The sequence below is a fragment of the Ovis aries genome, chromosome 10 (assembly GCF_016772045.2).
Source record: "Ovis aries strain OAR_USU_Benz2616 breed Rambouillet chromosome 10, ARS-UI_Ramb_v3.0, whole genome shotgun sequence".
Taxonomy (NCBI): Eukaryota; Metazoa; Chordata; class Mammalia; order Artiodactyla; family Bovidae; genus Ovis; species Ovis aries.
In genome coordinates this window covers 51,247,641-51,265,102 of record NC_056063.1, presented here as the reverse complement: position 1 = coordinate 51,265,102, position 17,462 = coordinate 51,247,641, and the positions used below count along the sequence as shown (strand labels likewise).

General features: G+C 40.4%; 1 long non-coding RNA gene and 1 pseudogene across 1 annotated transcript; one reads left to right on the top strand and one right to left on the bottom strand.

The window, feature by feature from the left end:
* Positions 1-1,006: 1,006 nt before the first annotated feature.
* On the bottom strand, positions 1,007-6,542 carry LOC132657303 (uncharacterized). Its single transcript, XR_009595278.1, has 2 exons — positions 3,825-6,542; positions 1,007-2,464 (listed from the first exon to the last, which is right to left on the bottom strand). It is a non-coding gene; the product is annotated as an uncharacterized LOC132657303 (long non-coding RNA).
* Positions 6,543-9,568: 3,026 nt separating this feature from the next.
* On the top strand, positions 9,569-10,355 carry LOC101101997 (large ribosomal subunit protein uL11-like; annotated as a pseudogene).
* The last annotated feature ends 7,107 nt before the right edge of the window (positions 10,356-17,462 follow it).

Here is a 17,462-nt window from a genome sequence, read left to right as displayed (position 1 = left end):
TCTAAGGATGTCTAGTGAGTCCTAGTGAGAAACCAACTCCCATAGGTAATGAGTGGAATATTCTAATAATACCCATAGGTAATAATAGTGGAATATTCTTAAGCGGGCATGAATTTGGCCTTGGGAAATATTAACATTTATGAAAAGTATTTCTCCAATAAATGAGAACAGGGTAGACTTTGAGGTAAGGCAGAAAGGCTGGGAAGCTGAATAAACCTATAAAGTGTTTAACTTCCAGAAGCGTTTAGGTTCCAGAAATAGTTGTATTCAAAGTATAGGTTTAAGGCAGTGGTGAACATTTTTATATTCTAATTCTCCTCTGAAGTGTGGAGACCTTCAGCAAAGTTGGATACACAGCTTTGTTAGTGGTGTCTTGAGGGTATGGTAATGCTCTGCATGAGGCCAAGTGCTACTTGGGAAAGGTGAGTGTCTGGTATAGTTGAGAGACTGAGACAGGCAGTGAGAATTCTGCAGAAGTATACAGCTGAACCAGAGAAATCTGGAGATATGTTCACCTTAAGAATCCTTGGAGGATTTCCCTGCTGGTCTTAGTGGCTAAGACTCCTTGCTCCCAATGCATGGGGCCCAGGTTTGATTCCTGGTCAGGAAACTAGGTCCCACATGCTGCAACTAAGAGTTCATAGGCCATAACTAAGACCCAACATAACCAAACAAACTTTTTTTTTTAGTTTTTGAAAAGAATTCTTGGAGATATTTGGGGAAGCTGAGATGGTCATTCAAGGCATTGTATTTGAAAATTAAAAGAGCTGTAACTTCCAAAGATCAAAGATTTAGGAGTACTCAAGAGTTATCTGGGGATCATATGCATTTATAAACTGATTTTACTCTCCTAATGGTGGAATAGGCCAGAAGAATGGTATTTACCTATCACTTCACTTTCTAAAATCTTATTAATCATTATACCATGGCCAAATTTTCAATAGCTTTTATTTTCCTATAACATATATAAAAACAAATCTAAATTGATAAATACCAACAGCCAAACTTTTCACTGTTTTGAAAGAAAAGTTTTATTTGACAACACATGCAATAAATTACCAATTTAATTATGTTAACGAGTTAACTTTTTCTGATTCTGCCTTAGAAATTAGAGAAAAATTTTACCTTAATAGGATTTGTCCTTCCAGAATTTCTTTTAATCTCCAAATTGCTATGCTCCGAGCCTGTATCTCCGAACCCACCAAGAGAGCAAGTCCACCACAGTAATGCAAAAACAAGAAGGGAGTTTATCTCTAGCGCGCTAGGGCTCAAGTCTCATCCCACACAAGGGAATCTGACAAGAGCCCCGAACAAAGGAGTATGGCGGCTTATATACAGGCAGTTCTTTGTCTCAGTTACAGGAGTAGCTGGCGTTACATGATTGGCCAGGCAGGATGAGCGCATATCCTGTCTCTTTCTGGTAAACATGACTCAGGTCCTAGAGACCGTCGTTTGGTCCCTAACATTCCCCCCGTCCTTAGATCATATAGAGGAATCTTCCTCTCGGTCCTGAGACACAGTTTGATATTGTTGTCGAAGCACAAACAGCTGTACTGTATTTATGCGTTCCTTTACAAAGGCTACAAGTCTATTGATAATACATGGGCCGAAGGTAAGCATTAGTAAAAGTACCAGCAGGGGTCCTAGCAAGGTGGAGATTAAGGTAGTCAGCCAAGGGGATTGTTGAAACCAAGATTCAAACCATCCCTGTTGAGCCTCACGTTCTCGTTTACGTTGGGCTAGTCCTTCTCTAACTTTGGCCATAGATTCTCTAACTATTCCTGTATGATCCACATAGAAACAGCACTCTTTTCCTAGGGCAGCACAGAGTCCCCCTTGTTGCAGAAAGAGCAGATCTAATCCCCTCCTGTTTGCTTTTTTCTGGATTGAACCTTATTCTGACTTGTGCATAACTGCAACTTTTACAGCTAAAAGTTGGATCTCCGAGGACCCTAGGGAGGGGCTTGGCGAATGAAAAATTAAGTAAATCTCGATTTCCTATTTCCCAGCGCCGAGGTCCATCATTAGAAGTAACACAATCCCAAGTTTTACAATAAGAGTCTTGTGCCCCCCCACAGGTCTTTCAGTCATGCCTGGGTGCGCCTGGGCATGCCCAGAACCCTTGTTCTCGAAGATAACCCCTAGCCCAAGGCACATTTACCATCGGCTTAAGGTCAAAGTACAAGTCTGGCCACCATGTGTTTGGTGGATGTATTGCGGTAGTGGAGTTTAGCACCTCTCGTGTTAGTCCATTTTGCAGCTTCCAGGTGATTTTGACGGGTTGATGCGGGTTCAGACAAGTGCAAATGCTCACATAGTTGCCGTCCCAACTGAGCAGGGAGTATCAAGTAGCCGTCTGAGTCTCAGTACCATCCATCTTTATCTTTTTGAAGGTTGGTGTGTTTTTGGATCCAAGCAAAGTCTGTGGATGAATACTCAGGGGTTGGGGGCAGAGTTCCCATACCTGGAGGTGGAAGTCCGATCGCCAACACAGGGGTGATGAAATCTTTATTAGCTACTTTTCGAGCTGCCAGGTCTGCGGCACGATTCCCTCATGCCGTGGGGCTGTCACCCTTCTGATGTCCAGGTACGTGTACTATTGACACAGCCCGAGGCATCTGTACAGCCTCTAAAAGTCTACGGATTTCAGGCAAGTTTTTAATTTCTTTTCCTTCAGCTGTCAAAAACCCCCGTTCCCGATATATCGGGCCCTGGATGTGTACCGTGCCAAAAGCATAGTGACTGTCAGTGAAAATAATTATTTTTTTTCCTTTGGCTCTCTCTAATGCTTGAATCAGGGCAATTAACTCTGCCTTTTGTGCTGAGGTATCCAGGGGAAGGGCCTCTGCCCATATCGTCTGTCCAGAGTCATCTACTACTGTGGCTCCCGCCCGTCTCTGTCCATCTTTTACATAACTGCTGCCGTCTGTGAACCATTTTAGCTCACTGTTATCCAGTGGAGTATCGGTTAAGTCCTTTCGCATTGCTGTTACCCCGGCCAGTATCTCATCACAATCATGGAGGGGGCTATTTTCCCCCGGATTGGGCAAAAGAGTGGCCGGATTTAGAGTGCAGGGCGTTTGGAAATGAATCCGTGGGGTGTCAAGTAGCAAGGCCTGGTAGTGCGTCAAGCAGGCATTAGAAATCCATTTACCTGGGGGTTGCTTTAAAACTCTCTCTATGGCATGAGGAGTGTAGACCAAGAGTCTCTGTCCATAAGTCAGTTTATCAGCATCGTGGACTAAGAGCGCGATGAAGATCTACCATGAAGCCAACCAGTTTTCCCTCCACATTTATAGTTACCCAGGACTTGGGAAGGGGCTTCGAGCCCTGACCCCCCTAGTCGCTATCTTCACCCGCATAGAGGATATGACTGTCTGGAGAGGGAGTCTCATTCTTGGGGTTCTTGGGCCCCTCTTTTAGATTTTTACGGTTTTTTTCAGCTCTAAATTCTCTCTTTTTTCTTTTAATGCAGTCCTCTCTCTCTTCTGGGGTCTCTCTATGATTAAAAACTCTCTCGGCTACCCTCACTAGATCTTGCAAGGATTGTTCATTTAACCTCTCTATCTTTTGTAACTTTTTTCTAATATCGGGGGCTGCTTGATTTACAAATGCTAACATAACTGCTGCTCATGACTCATCTGCCTGTGGGTCCATAGGGGTATACTGTCTAAAAGCTTCCATTATCTTTTCCAGGAAGGCTGCTGGGCTCTCATTTGGCTCTTGTCTCACTGGATTTATTTTGGCCAAATTAGTTGGCTTTCTGGCGGCCGCTCTAAGGCCAGCCATGAGAGTTTGATGGTACACTCGGAGACGCTCCTTACCTTCAGCGCGTTTGAAGTCCCAGTTGGGTCACACCAAGGGGATCCCCTCCTCAATGAGGTTAGGCTGTATTGTGGGCCTCCCATCCACCCCGGGCACATTTTTCCGGGCTTCTGACAGGATCCATTCACGCTCCTCTGTAGTAAAAAGTACCTGCAACAGTTGCTGACAATCATCCCAAGTGGGATTGTGAGTAAACAGGATAGACTCTAAAAGATCAATAAGACCCTGTGGTTTTTCAGAGAAGGAGGGAGTCTGGGTTTTTTAATTGTACAAATCACTAGTGGAGAAGGGCCAATACTGATATGTCCATTCTCCACCCTCTCTGGCTGGCCCCGCCCGGACCGGAAACGCATGAATGGTGGAGGAGGGAACCTCCAGGTCTTCTTCTGCTACGCCGGCCATTTTTTTTTTTTTTTTTTTTGGCCTTTCTCCGAGTTCCCTAGGCGGGGCCCCTTTTTCTGGGAGGAGCTGAAGGCTTGGTTCTCTTTTTGGCTTCTCCCGATGAAACCTGTGGAACCTGTGGAAGCAAGGGCGGGGAAGAGGGAAAGGAAGTGAGGGGCTGAAAAACAAAAGGTTTTAGCTAGGCCAGGGGGTTTTCCACCAGGTCCTGTCAGACCAAAATGTATGGAGTTTGGTCTGGCTGGGTGTCCTGAAGGGTAGGGGGCAAGCACCTTCTCTTTGACCGCTTGAATAGTAGGCAGGCTGAAGGTGCCTTCTTGTGGCCAGCTGACATCAAAAGCAGGCCACTCGGCAGAACAAAAAGTTACTAACTTGCTTTTTTTTTACCAGCAATGATAGATTCTGTGCTCTAGACTTGAAATCAGAGAAGTGGTTAATCATAAGAGATAAAGGAGTAGAAGTTGTTTGTCCCATGATCATAGAAAAGTACACTGGGAGCCAACAGAGCACACAAAGAGCAACGCAGACACCACAAATAGACAAACAGATAACAAACGCAAGGTGGCCACCGACAATGCACTCAATCTTACCTGCAGGATGTTCACAGAGCCAGCCACCTCCCCAGCACAAAACTGGGCCCCGGCCTTACGCTGACTTGCCTCTGCACTTTACAGCCAGATGCCTCCCCAGTACGATACAGGGCCCCAGACTTAATCTGGGCTTCTGCAACGTTAGCACCGGTGCTCAGAGCTCTTATCTCCTAACGAGTTTACTCCCTTCTACCAGGAGAGTTGTCTTCCCTGGTGGGATGGAGATCCCGGACGAGCCCCCAAATGTTATGCTCCAAGCCCGTATCTCCGAACCCACCAAGAGAGCAAGTCCACCACAGTAATGCAAAAACAAGAAGGGAGTTTATCTCTAGCGCGCTAGGGCTCAAGTCTCATCCCACACAAGGGAATCTGACAAGAGCCCCGAACAAAGGAGTATGGCGGCTTATATACAGGCAGTTCTTTGTCTCAGTTACAGGAGTAGCTGGCGTTACATGATTGGCCAGGCAGGATGAGCGCATATCCTGTCTCTTTCTGGTAAACATGACTCAGGTCCTAGAGACCGTCATTTGGTCCCTAACACAAATTAATAACTGCACAAAAATTCATGACTAAGAGAGTTAAAACATTAACACGGGTAAAAAAAGAAAATTAATTAATCAGCATATATTTATTGAGCAACAAAAAATATTTATTGAGTTGCTAGCTAGCAGAGATACCAAGACACATAAACGCTGGTCCCTCAAAAGTCAAACACAAATATGAACCTGATAAAATACTAGGAGTATTTTGACTTTAAGTCAAATTTTAGAGATAGATTATTTCTGCTCTTCTAGTGGCTTGTAGAAATTTCACATCATTTGCAAAATAATTGCAATGTAATCCCACAAGAAAAATTCTTTGCCAATGAAGTGTTTTGTTCTTTAAGCCCTCACTGACAGAAAAGTTTACTGGATGCTAAATTAAAAGATCAGGAGCTATAAATTTTCAGATCTACTTTTAATTGCTATCCTGACATATTTGGCCAACACAGTGGAGAAAATAAATTCTTGTGAATAACTAAATTTTTCAAATCAGACACCAGTATCCTGCATGTTTATTGCCATATCTGTTGGATAGATCTAATGTCAAGTTAGGACAGTGGTTGTAAATTAACATGACACCCACCATAAACATCCATTTCTAGTCTGATCCTTTTGAAAAGATCCCTGGGCTTATAATTCTTAAAGTTCTTAAAAGCATGATTAGAGTAGGAGCATGAATTATGAAGGTAGTACTTAACAGACAATTATAAGATTTAGAAAAAGAACAAGAAAAACTTTTCAAAGTGAAAGTTAGTGAAAGCGAAAGTGAAGTCGCTCAGTCATGTCCGACTCTTTGCGACCCCGTGGACGGTAGCCCACCAGGCTCCTCCATCCATGGGATTCTCCAGGCAAGAATACTGGAGTGGGTTGCCATTTCCTTCTCCAGGAGATCTTCCTGACCCAGGGATCAAACCCAGGTCTCCCACATTGCAGGCAGACGCTTTAACCTCTGAGCCAAAGTAAAGTCAAGCAGGATCTTAATAACACTGGGCCCACAGACCTCAACTAAAACTGGCGTCAAGTAGCTTGGCTGACATTTCTGTGTTATGCACCGAGCCCGTATCTCCAAACCAACCGAGAGAGTGAACAAGTCCAACGTGGTAATGCAAAGGCAAGAAGGGAATTTTTATTTCTAGCGCGCTAGGGCTCAAGCCTCATCCGACGCAGCGGAATCAGACGAGAGCCCCAAACAAAGCAGTATGGCAGTTTATATACAGTCAGCTCTTTGTCTCAGTTACAGGGTACTTGGCGATACCTGATTGGACAGGCAGAATGAGCTCATGCAACGCCTTCCTTATGCTACCGCATATAGAAAATTTTCCTTATTTGGTTAAGGAATGTTCTTCAAGAAAACAGGAAACATGACTCAGGTCCCCGGCGCTGTTATGCACCTCATTGAGCCGACCACCCTGCCTAACATTCTGCATATCTTCATCACCTTGTACATGAAAGCATGCTACCAACTTCAATACTCATTGTAGTACATTAATATCTCCCACCATCCGGGCATATTTTACCAATGCAAGAGATCAACGATGATTATAAGATTGATAAGGGAGAGCGAAACATTTGCAATATTGTGAATACGAAGAATAAAAGTTCTGGTAAAATGTGCCTGGGGATAGTCTGGAAAATTGACTTAAATTTATCTCAATAAATCTCAATTTATTTATTTTTTTAACCTTCTATGAACCTCCTTTTTGCCCTCTGCATGTGTTTCCTAAAGAAAACCAAATGAAAGAACTTTCCAGGAGGTCCAGTGGTTAACAAACCAGGGGATGCAGGTTTGATCCCTGGTGAGGGAACTAAGATCCCACAAGCCACAAGGCAACTGAGCCCACGTGCACCACAATGAAAGATCCTGCATGACGCAACAAAGATCATACAACAAAGACCCAGAGCAGCTAAGTAAATAATTTAAAAAAAAAATTTTTTTAAGGCCTAGTACTGAGCATTAAAAATAAAACAAACAAACAAAAAAACAAATGGAGACATTCCTTCTTGGTGCTTTCAAAGCAACAAAGAAAGAAACTATTACTTTCTGTACTTCGGGCTCCCTCCCTGAGATCCAGCCAGCCCACACAGACCCGGCCCCAGCCCCGGGACAATGATCAGTCACCTTCAAATTCCCAGAGCTCAGAACTGTGTTCTCAGCATAGGAAGTCCAAGTGTGAAAAGTGGAAATATTGTCTATACACATTTTCTTCATAAGAAAGTGAAGAAGTGTTAGTCACTCAGTCGCGTCTGACTCTTTGTGACCCCATGGACTATGGCTCACCAGGTTCCTCTGTCCCTGGGATTTCCCAGGCAAGAATACTGGAGTGGGTTGCCATTCCTTTCTCGAGTGGATCTTCCGCACCCAGAGATCAAACCCAGGTCTCCTGCACTGCAGGAAGATTCTTTCCTGTCTAAGCCACCAGGGAAACCCTTTCTTCATAGCAGTTGTAATTAGAATTAAAATAGGTTTATATTGAATATATTTTGTTTTGTCACTGTATTGAAATTTGTCAAAATTAAAATAGCTGTAAATGAAGAATGAATAATAATAACTTGAAATGTTGAAATAATTAATTAAGGTGATTTATCTTCTGTAAACCTAGCTATCAAAGAAAAACAGCATTCTTGGCCCCTAAGAATAAAAGATTCAGATAAAAATGTTTTCTAATGAGCAGTATGCCTAGTCTTACAGGAAAGGCCAAAATTCCAATCAACCTTGCTAAAATTGCATGCCTGATAACTTGAGCTATTTTGAGATATTTTTTTAAGTTAAACCATGTCCGAGTTACAGAAGAAATATGCACAGTTCTCTTGTGCATAGAAACAAAGCCTGATCTGTTCATTCCACCTTGTTATTTAAATTCTTTGAAAAATTAGATGAATCTGATAATTTATGAAACCAACTTTGAAATTATATTCAATGCAGCCTAATGCACTTGTGGAGTGATGTGATAATAATAGCCACTTCTTGTGTGCTGGTCTTTATGTATTATTAATACATAAGTAATTCTCACAAAGAGACAGAAGAAAAAAAAAATTGCATGAAAGTACTTCTACTTAAGATGTTAATAGTTTGCCCAAAACCACTCAGAATCAGAGCCAAGAATCAAACTATGTCTAACACCAAAGTCTGAACTCTGTTTATGAAGCAATGATATTTAGATAATTGTTAGTGATCCTAATAATGTCTCATTTTAAAAATAGTAGAACCATTGCATTGTATGCCATAACCTCAGTACCTTGCTGTCCATCAAACATTGTGAGAACACTGAAATTCAAAATTATTAGAAAGGGAATTTAGAAAGGAAAGGGTACTAACTGGACATTAGAGGGGGAAAAAAAAATCTCTCTTAAAAAAGTTCCATAAGCTGGGATGTTCAGATCTCTCTGCTCCTCCTCCAACGTTCAGCTCTACATCTGGGCTCTAGAATCTCCCTTCTCAGTGAGGTCCTCAGACCAGCAACCCAGGTGCTCGTTAGAAACAGACAGTTTCAGAATCTGCACTTTAAGAAGATCTAGGTTCTCATATACTCACTAAAGTCTGAAACGCTCTGCTGGATGATACATGTCTTATCCTCCCCCACCCCTCATCCGTCCCCCAGTCATCCCATTTCTTTGCTGTGTTGTCAGTATCTCTCTGCTGTTTTTGTTTCCTCGCATAGAAACACTCTTATAAACAACAGCAACAAAAAACAACCCTCTCTGATCCTGCCTGAATCCAGCTATGACCATGTTTTGCTTCTTTTCTCAACCAAGTGCCTTGAAGGTGGTGTCTGTGCCCCCTAAATCCATATTTTCACCCTCTGTTCATATCCCAACCCACTGCAGGATGGTTCAGTTACCTCCTGGATATCACCTGGCATCTACTACATGCGAAGCACTGAACCAGACTCAGGATAAAATGATGTGCAAGAAACACTGTCTTTGCCTTCAAATGAGTATCTTCAAAATTGTTTTGACATAGATCACCACCGACTTCCTAAATTGCCAATTTCAGTAAGCACTTTTCTTTCATTATTTAGGAGACTCCAGTTGTCTTCCTAGGTCAAACATCAAACAGATTTTGTATTTCGTTAAATGCAAAACAATACTACTCCTCTCACTAACCTTTTTAAAGGAAATAGCTATTTTAATCGAAATGTTATCTGTTAACTTATAAGGTGTTTATTTTTATTTTAAAATACATTAATATTCTTAAAATTATTACTTAAATTTATGACTTACAAATCAACAGATATAACTTATAAAGTTCCTCTGGGCTTTGCACTTTCAGCTCAGAGGAGGCCAAGGTACAACTTTCTTCAGTAGTCCGGAATCTGGGTTCACCTGACACCAGCCGCCTCTGCCATACTGCCTAAGCATGTGTTAGTCGTGTCCACCTCTTTGCGACCCCATGGACAGTAGCCTGCCAGGCTCCTCTAACCATGGAATTCTCCAAGCAAGAATACCAGAGTGAGTTGCCATTCCCTTCTCCAGGGCATCTTCCCGACCCAGGGTTTGAACTTAGGTCTCCTGCATTGCATGCAGATTTTTTTCCAACTGAGCCACCAAGCCCAACAAGGTCAAAGTCATGTACCTGTGGTATGCCAGTGGGGAAGTCGGTGTCGTGTCTGCCCTGGCCCCCTGGGTCTGTTTCCAAAAGAGGTTGATGGTGACACCACCAAGGCAACTGGTGATTGGAAGGGTCTGCGGATTAAAATGAAAATGACGATTCAGAACAGACAGGCCAAGCCTGAGGTGATACCTTCTGCTTCTGCCCTTATCATCAAAGCCCTCAAGGAACCGCCAAGAGACAGAAGCAGAAAAACATTAAGCACAGTGGAAACATCACTTTTGATGAGATTATCCACATTGCCCAGCAGATATGGCATCAATCTCTACCCAGAGAACTAAAGAGATCCTGGCAACTGGTCAGTCTGTGGGCTGCAATGCTGATGGCTGCCACCCTCACGACATCATAGATGACATCAACAGTGGTGCGGTGGAGTGCCCAACTGGTTAAGAACTACGAAGAAAAGAAAAATTATTATTTTTTCAATAATAATAAAATAAAATAATAATAATAATTAATAATAAAAATAATAAAAAAGACAACCAGTGGATTAAAAAAAAAAAAGTCCTCTGGGCTCCTCAAAATTTTTAAGTGTTAAGGCTTCTAAGACGAAAATGTTTGAACTGGATCCCGTTTTAGAACCAGGTTAGTTGCTCAAAAAATCCTTAATATCTACATAGCAATCAACTATGGAATTATATTGGAGGGGCATGAATAAACCAGCCTAAGCATTTTCCCTCCTATTTTTATTAATTTAGCTAAAGAAGCCACTTTCTCAAGGCATTCCATGCACCGTAAGGAAACACTAGATGACTGCTAGCCTTGGGAAACTAAGAGCCTCCACTGGAATCTTTGTATCAAATGAGATACATGGATTCTGAAAATGGAAAAAAGCAAGGTAAAAACAAAAACAGTAAGGTTAATGGCTTTAAACATTCTATGTTGATTTTGCCCACAAGTCATACTTTGTAAAATTCTTAAAATAAATCAGCACTGCTGTACTCTTATCTTGAATACTTCATATGTAGCCGATTATTAAGTCACACCAGAATATAGCTGTGAGAGCAAATATTCACATATTAAAATAAAGAAATATTTAAGGCATGTGTATTTTGTTTATAAAAGAAATCAGTTCTTCATAAGAATTCATCTTTTAAATTACACCCAGACCACAAAATATTCTTTGGTCTCAGTGGTTAAAATAAAAAAAGATGAACAGTGTAACCTTCCTATCAACTGTATACACTATTATCAAATGTGTATACTTGTATAGCAGTGGTGGAGGATGGGAGGAATGTCTGCCTTCAAATACTTAGTATGCAGGGCAGAATAAAGAAAAATAACTTTCTACTACTGAACTCTAAGGAAAATTCAAATGCAGTTTTTTGTTCATCTTCTAATACAGGTAAACTCTCAACACACAATGCAACTTTTCAGCAGATAGGTTTTACAACATTTTAAAATAATAGTCTAAATTTACAACTTTTGCATGTGCTTCAAGGCTTTCATGTTTTGTTGTTGCTAAATCATTCAGTCTTATTCGACTCTTTGTGACCCCATGTACTGCAGCATACCAGGCTTCCCTGTCCTTCACCATCTCCTGGAGTTTGCTCAAACTCATGTCCACTGATTCATTGACGCCATCCAACCATCTCATCCTCTGTCGTCCCCTTCTCCTCCTGCCTTCAGTCTTTCCCAGCATCAAGGTCTTTTCCAATGAGTTGGCTCTTTGCATCAGTTGGCCAAACTATTGGAGCTTTAGCTTTAGCATCAGTCCCTCCAATGAGTAGTCAGAATTGATTTCTTTTAGGATTAACTGGTTTGATCTCCTTAAAGTACAAGGAACTCTCAAGAGTCTTCTCCAATACCACAGTTTGAAAGCAATTCTTCAGTGCTCAGCCTTCTTTATGGTCCAATTCTCACATCCATACATAACTATTGGAAAAACCATAGCTTTGACTATACAGACCTTTGTCGGCAAAGAACTGCCTCTGCTTTTTAATGTGCTGTCTAGGTTGGTCATAGCTTTTCTTCCAAGCAGCAGGTGTCTTAATTTCATGGCTGCTGGCACCATCGACAGTGATTTTGGAGCCCAAGAAAAGAAAGTCTGTCACTGTCTCCATTGTTTCCCCATCTATTTGCCGTGAAGTGATGGGACCAAATGCCATGATCTTTGTTTTTTGAATGTTGAATTTTAAGCTAGCTTTTTCACTGTCCTCTTTCACTTTCATCAAGAAGCTCTTTAGTTCTTCTTCTCTTTCTCCCATAAGGGTGGTGTCATCTGCATATCTGAGGTTGTTGATATTTCTCCCGACAATCTTGATTCCAGCTTGTGCTTCATCCAGCCCGGCATTTCACATGATGTACTCTGTATAGAAGTTAAATAAGCAGGGTGACAATATACAGCCTTGACGTACTCCTTTTCCTATTTGGAACTAGTCTGTTGTTCCATTTCCAGTTCTAACTGTTGCTTCTTGACCTGCATATGGATTTCTTAGAAGGCAGGTAAGGTGGGCTGGTATTTCCATCTCTTTAAGAATTTTCCAGTTTGTTGTGATACATATAAAGGCTTTAGCATAGTCAAGGAAGCAGAATTTTTTCAGAATTCTCTTGCACTTTCTATGGTCCAATGAATGCTTGCAGTTTGATCTCTTTCATGTTTAAGATACAAATAAACTTCAGGCAATTTGTTTTCATCTTGTCCTCACTGAACATGTGCAGGACAGAGCTCCTATCCTTTAGCTCTTAAGGAATAGACTATTGAATTTAACTGTTATTTAAATACCAACTATGTTTACATGTCATAAAGGCATAATTTCAAATGAACTAAAATGTATCATTTGTATCATTTGAGATTTATTCTTGAACATATGGATTTTTATTTTAATTCAATTACACTCATATCTGTTTTATAGATTAGAATGGCTTTACTATATATTTCTATCCATATTAAAATCATAATATTAAATCATTCATCTTGCAAAACAGCTTTTATTATTATGTGCATTTAGTGCCTCTAAATCAAGGATTCCCAAACATGCTATCAATTAGACAGGAAATTAATGCTCAAAACTTATAGCATTTGTTGTCTACAAAGCCTCCTGTATAATATCCAGGCATGGAAGACCTCTTGGAGGAGGGTATGGCAACCCACTCCAGTACTCTTGCCTGGAGAATCCCATGAACAGAGGAGCCTGGTGGTCTATGGTCCATAGGGTCGCAAAGAGTCAGACATGACTGAGCAACTTAGAATGTACACATGCAATGCATGTAAGGGGTCAAAATTTGAAATCAAAAGAAACAATGGGGGACTTCCTTGATGGTACAGTGGTTTAAAATCTGCCTTGTAATGCAGGAGACATAGGTTTGATCCCTGGTTGGGGAACTAAAATCCCACATGCTGTTGGGCAACTAGGCCCATACACCATCACAACTACTAAGCTGGTATGTCACAACTAAGACTTGAATCAGCTAAACAAATAAATATTAAAAAAAAATAAACAATGGAAATGACAAAACTTATTTTCTGCTGTCTGAAAACTCAGTATATTCCACATTTGGTTTTTGATAGTAATCTTGTTGAAAGCATAAGGAATCTAAGATTTTACTAGAGAGTTTCATAAGATTAAAACATTACTAACATTTACACATGTACAAGTCCATCTAAATTAGCTCTAAAAACCTTTACAATGATTACACACTTTTCAGAGTGGTTTTACTTTAACTTCAGTCAGGGATTTTCATAATGTGCAGAGAATTTTAGACCAAAGTTAGTTTCCTATTCAAGATATGAATGTGTATGTACATATATACATGCACATATGTGTATATATACATACGTATATACACAAATATACTTAATTCCCAGATAATTTATATACACCCATGGAAATACACCTATATACATATACATATAAACTTTCCCTAGAAGAAATAACTTCTATCAATAGAAAAGTATTTTTAAAAGTAGTTAAAAGTATTTTTAAAAGTAATTAAACTATGCCTCTTTGCAATTTTCTACAAGCATCAATATATGTCTCTTAAGCCTATAGATACTTCTTTTGAAAACTACAGTAGTAGTCAAACATTAATGGCTAAAAATCTCTTTTAAACTATATTATTTTCATTAAATGAAATAAACAGGTTTGTTGCACACAGCTCAGCTATAACACTTAGCTAACAAGCTCTGTCTGCACACAAATCTAAGATGGAAATTAAATGTAAATCAGATTTGTTTAAATAATTTTTACACTGAATTAAAGATATAATTTAATTACATATAATATATAAGGTTTTCATTTAAGATATAAGGGCTTCCCCTGTGGCTCAGCGGTAAAGAATCCACCTGCAAGGCAGGAGATGCAAAAGACATGAGTTCAATCCCTGGGTCAGGAAGACCCCCTGGAGAAGGAAATAGCAACCCACTCCTGTACTTTTGCTTGGAAATTCCCATGGACAGAAGAGCCTGGGCTAAAGTTTCAATCCTTGGGTCGGGAAGATCCCCTGGAGGAGGGCATGGCAACCCACTGCAGTATTCTTGTCTGGAGAATCCTATGCACGAGGAGCCTGGCGGGCTGCAGTCCTTAGGGTCACCAAGAGTCAGACATGACTGAAGCAAATGAGCATGCACACATGCAAAGTTTGATTCACCATAGAATACAGATAACTTTTGTTTTAGTCACAAATGAACACAAAATATTAGGAGTTAAACCTTGTAGAGTTCATAAATTTCCTCTGATTCATTAATTTAAAGCAAATCACTATGCCTAGTGAAAGGTGATGTTTAGTCAGCTCTTAAATGTCCACTGAGAAAAACATTTAAAGTTTCATTTTAATCTCACTTCCCCAAAACATATTATGGTCCTTAACAGCAACATGCAGAAATGACTCATAACTAGACATACAGTCAACAGACACATGAAGAGGTGCTCAACATTTCTTATACTGCTGTGCTCAGTCATACCTTACTCTTTGCGACCCAAGGGACTTTAGCCCAGGCTCTTCTGTCCATGGGAATTTCCAAGCAAAAGTACAGGAGTGGGTTGCTATTTCCTTCTCCAGGGGGTCTTCCTGACCCAGGGATTGAACTCCTGTCTTTTGCATCTCCTGCACTGGCAGGCTGCTTCTTCACCACTGGGCCACCTGGGAAGCCCAGGGAAATACAAATCTAAACCACGATGAGATATCACCTCATGTCTGTCAGAGCGGCTACCATCAAAAGGACCACAAATGACCAGTGTTGGTGAGGATGTGGAGAAAAGGAAACCCTCATACACTGTTGGTGGGAATGTAAATTGGTTGTAGTCTGAAAAGTGCATATGGAAAACAGTATGGAGGTTCCTCAAACAACTAAAAATAGAACTGCCATATGATCCAGCAACTCCACTCCTGAACATATAGCTGAAGAAAACAAAAACACTAAGTCAAAAGATAAATGCACCCTGCTATCCATAGCAGCTTTATTTACAGTTGCCAAGATATGGAAACAACCAAAGTGCATATCAACAGATGAATGGATAAAGAAGATGTGGTATCTTTACAATAGAATACTATTCAGCCAAAAAGAATGAGATTTTGCCATCTGCAACAACATGGATGGACCTAGAAGGTATTATGTTTAGTGAAATGTCAGACAGAGAAAATCAAACGTTCTATAACTTATATGTGGAATCTAAAAAGATAAAGCAAAGGAATGAATATAACAAAACAGAAATAGATTCACAAAACAAACTAGTGGTTATCAGTGGGGAGTAGGAGAGGGAAGGGAGGAGGGGTGAGATAGGAATAAGGGATTAAAAGATACAAACTATCATGTATAAAATAAATAAGCTCTAAGGATATACTGTACAGCACATGAAATAGGACAAACATTTTAGGATAACTTTAAATGGAGTGTAATCTATGATTTTGAATCATGCTGTACACCTATAACACGCGTGTATGCTCAGTTGCTCAGTTGTGTCCGACTCTGCAACTCCATGGACGGTAGCCCACCAGGCTCCTCTGTCCACGGGATTTCCCAGGCAAGAAAACGAGAGTGGGGTGCCATTTCTGATTCCAGGGTATCTTCCCAACCCAAGGATCAAACCCATGTTTCTTGCATCTCCTGCATTGGCAGGATCTTTACCACTGAGCCCCTTGAGAAGTTCCACACACTTAAAACATACTGTAAATCAAATATAACAATAAAAAACATTAAGATTTTTTAAAGTTAGTGTTCAACCTAGAAAACTTTGAGAAACTACATACATTCTTGCTAATATGTCATTAAGAACTAAGAAATTATATAGGAGAAACCCAGCAAGGCCAGAGGCAGAACACTGCTTAGGAATGTTTAAAATATTTAAGATGATATACAAGACAAATGTGAGTACCAAATGCAAACAGTATAACAAGAAAAACAGAACACTTGGTTGTTATTGGCATGACAAAGCATCATCTCTATATACTACCCAGTTACAGAACTGTTCCAGATTTTTTCTTCATCCTTACTGCCAACATTTCATTCAGGCCCTCTTCAACATACATGGGTAGTACATTTAATAGACAGGTCCAAAATGACCTATAGTCTATTTTTTTCTAATCTGGTGCTTCCCAAACTTATTATGACTCACTCAGGGATCTTAAAACACTGGTTCTGATTCAGTCTCACAAGTTCCCCAGGTAATGTTGATGTAACCACACTCTGAATAACAAAGATTCCATGTACTCAACAAGCCTATTACTTTAAAAAAAAAAAAATGTCTTTTTTTGGTTGTGTCTGGTCTTAGTTGCAGCAGGCAGGAGCTTTTACTGCAGCCCACCGACTTCTAATCATGGCACGCAGGCTCAGTAGTTGGGCACCTTGTCTTAGCTGTTTTGTGCCATGTGGGATCATAGTTCCCTGAACAGGGATTGAACCCATGTCTCCTCCATTGCAAGGTGGATTCTTAACCACTGGACCACCAGGGAAGCCCCTATTACTTTTCTAAGTTGTACCATTTGTTTAACATATGTATTGCAAAATCACTACTACCATAGTGTTAGCTAACACCTGCATCAAGTTACTTAAAATTTCCTTTAAAATTAATTGGCATATAGTTGGTTTACAATGTTGTATCGGTTTTGCTGTACAGCAAAGTGAACCAATTATATACATATATATATCCACACTTTTTTAGCCCTTTTTTTGGCTGCGCTGTGCAGCATGCAAGATCTTAGTTTCCCAGACCAGGGACTGAACCCTGCCTTGGGAGGGCAAAGTCTTAACCAGTGGACCATCAGGGAAGCCCCTCTGTTTCATAGTTTTAAAACACAACTTATCTCATGTTACAGCCTCAGGAATCTACCCCAACTCAGTGAAGCATGTATAAACATCTACCTTCAACTTTATGGGTTCAGAACCTTATTATGGATCAATTTGATCTGTTTCCTAACTGCTATTCTCATTCCAGTTCATTTCTGTTTTTGTTTCTGCCATTTTTGTTTTCGGGGGTAAAATATATATACAATAAAGTAACAATTCAATGAGTTTTGCTAAATGTATATACCAGTGTAACCAATATTCTCCTAAAAAGA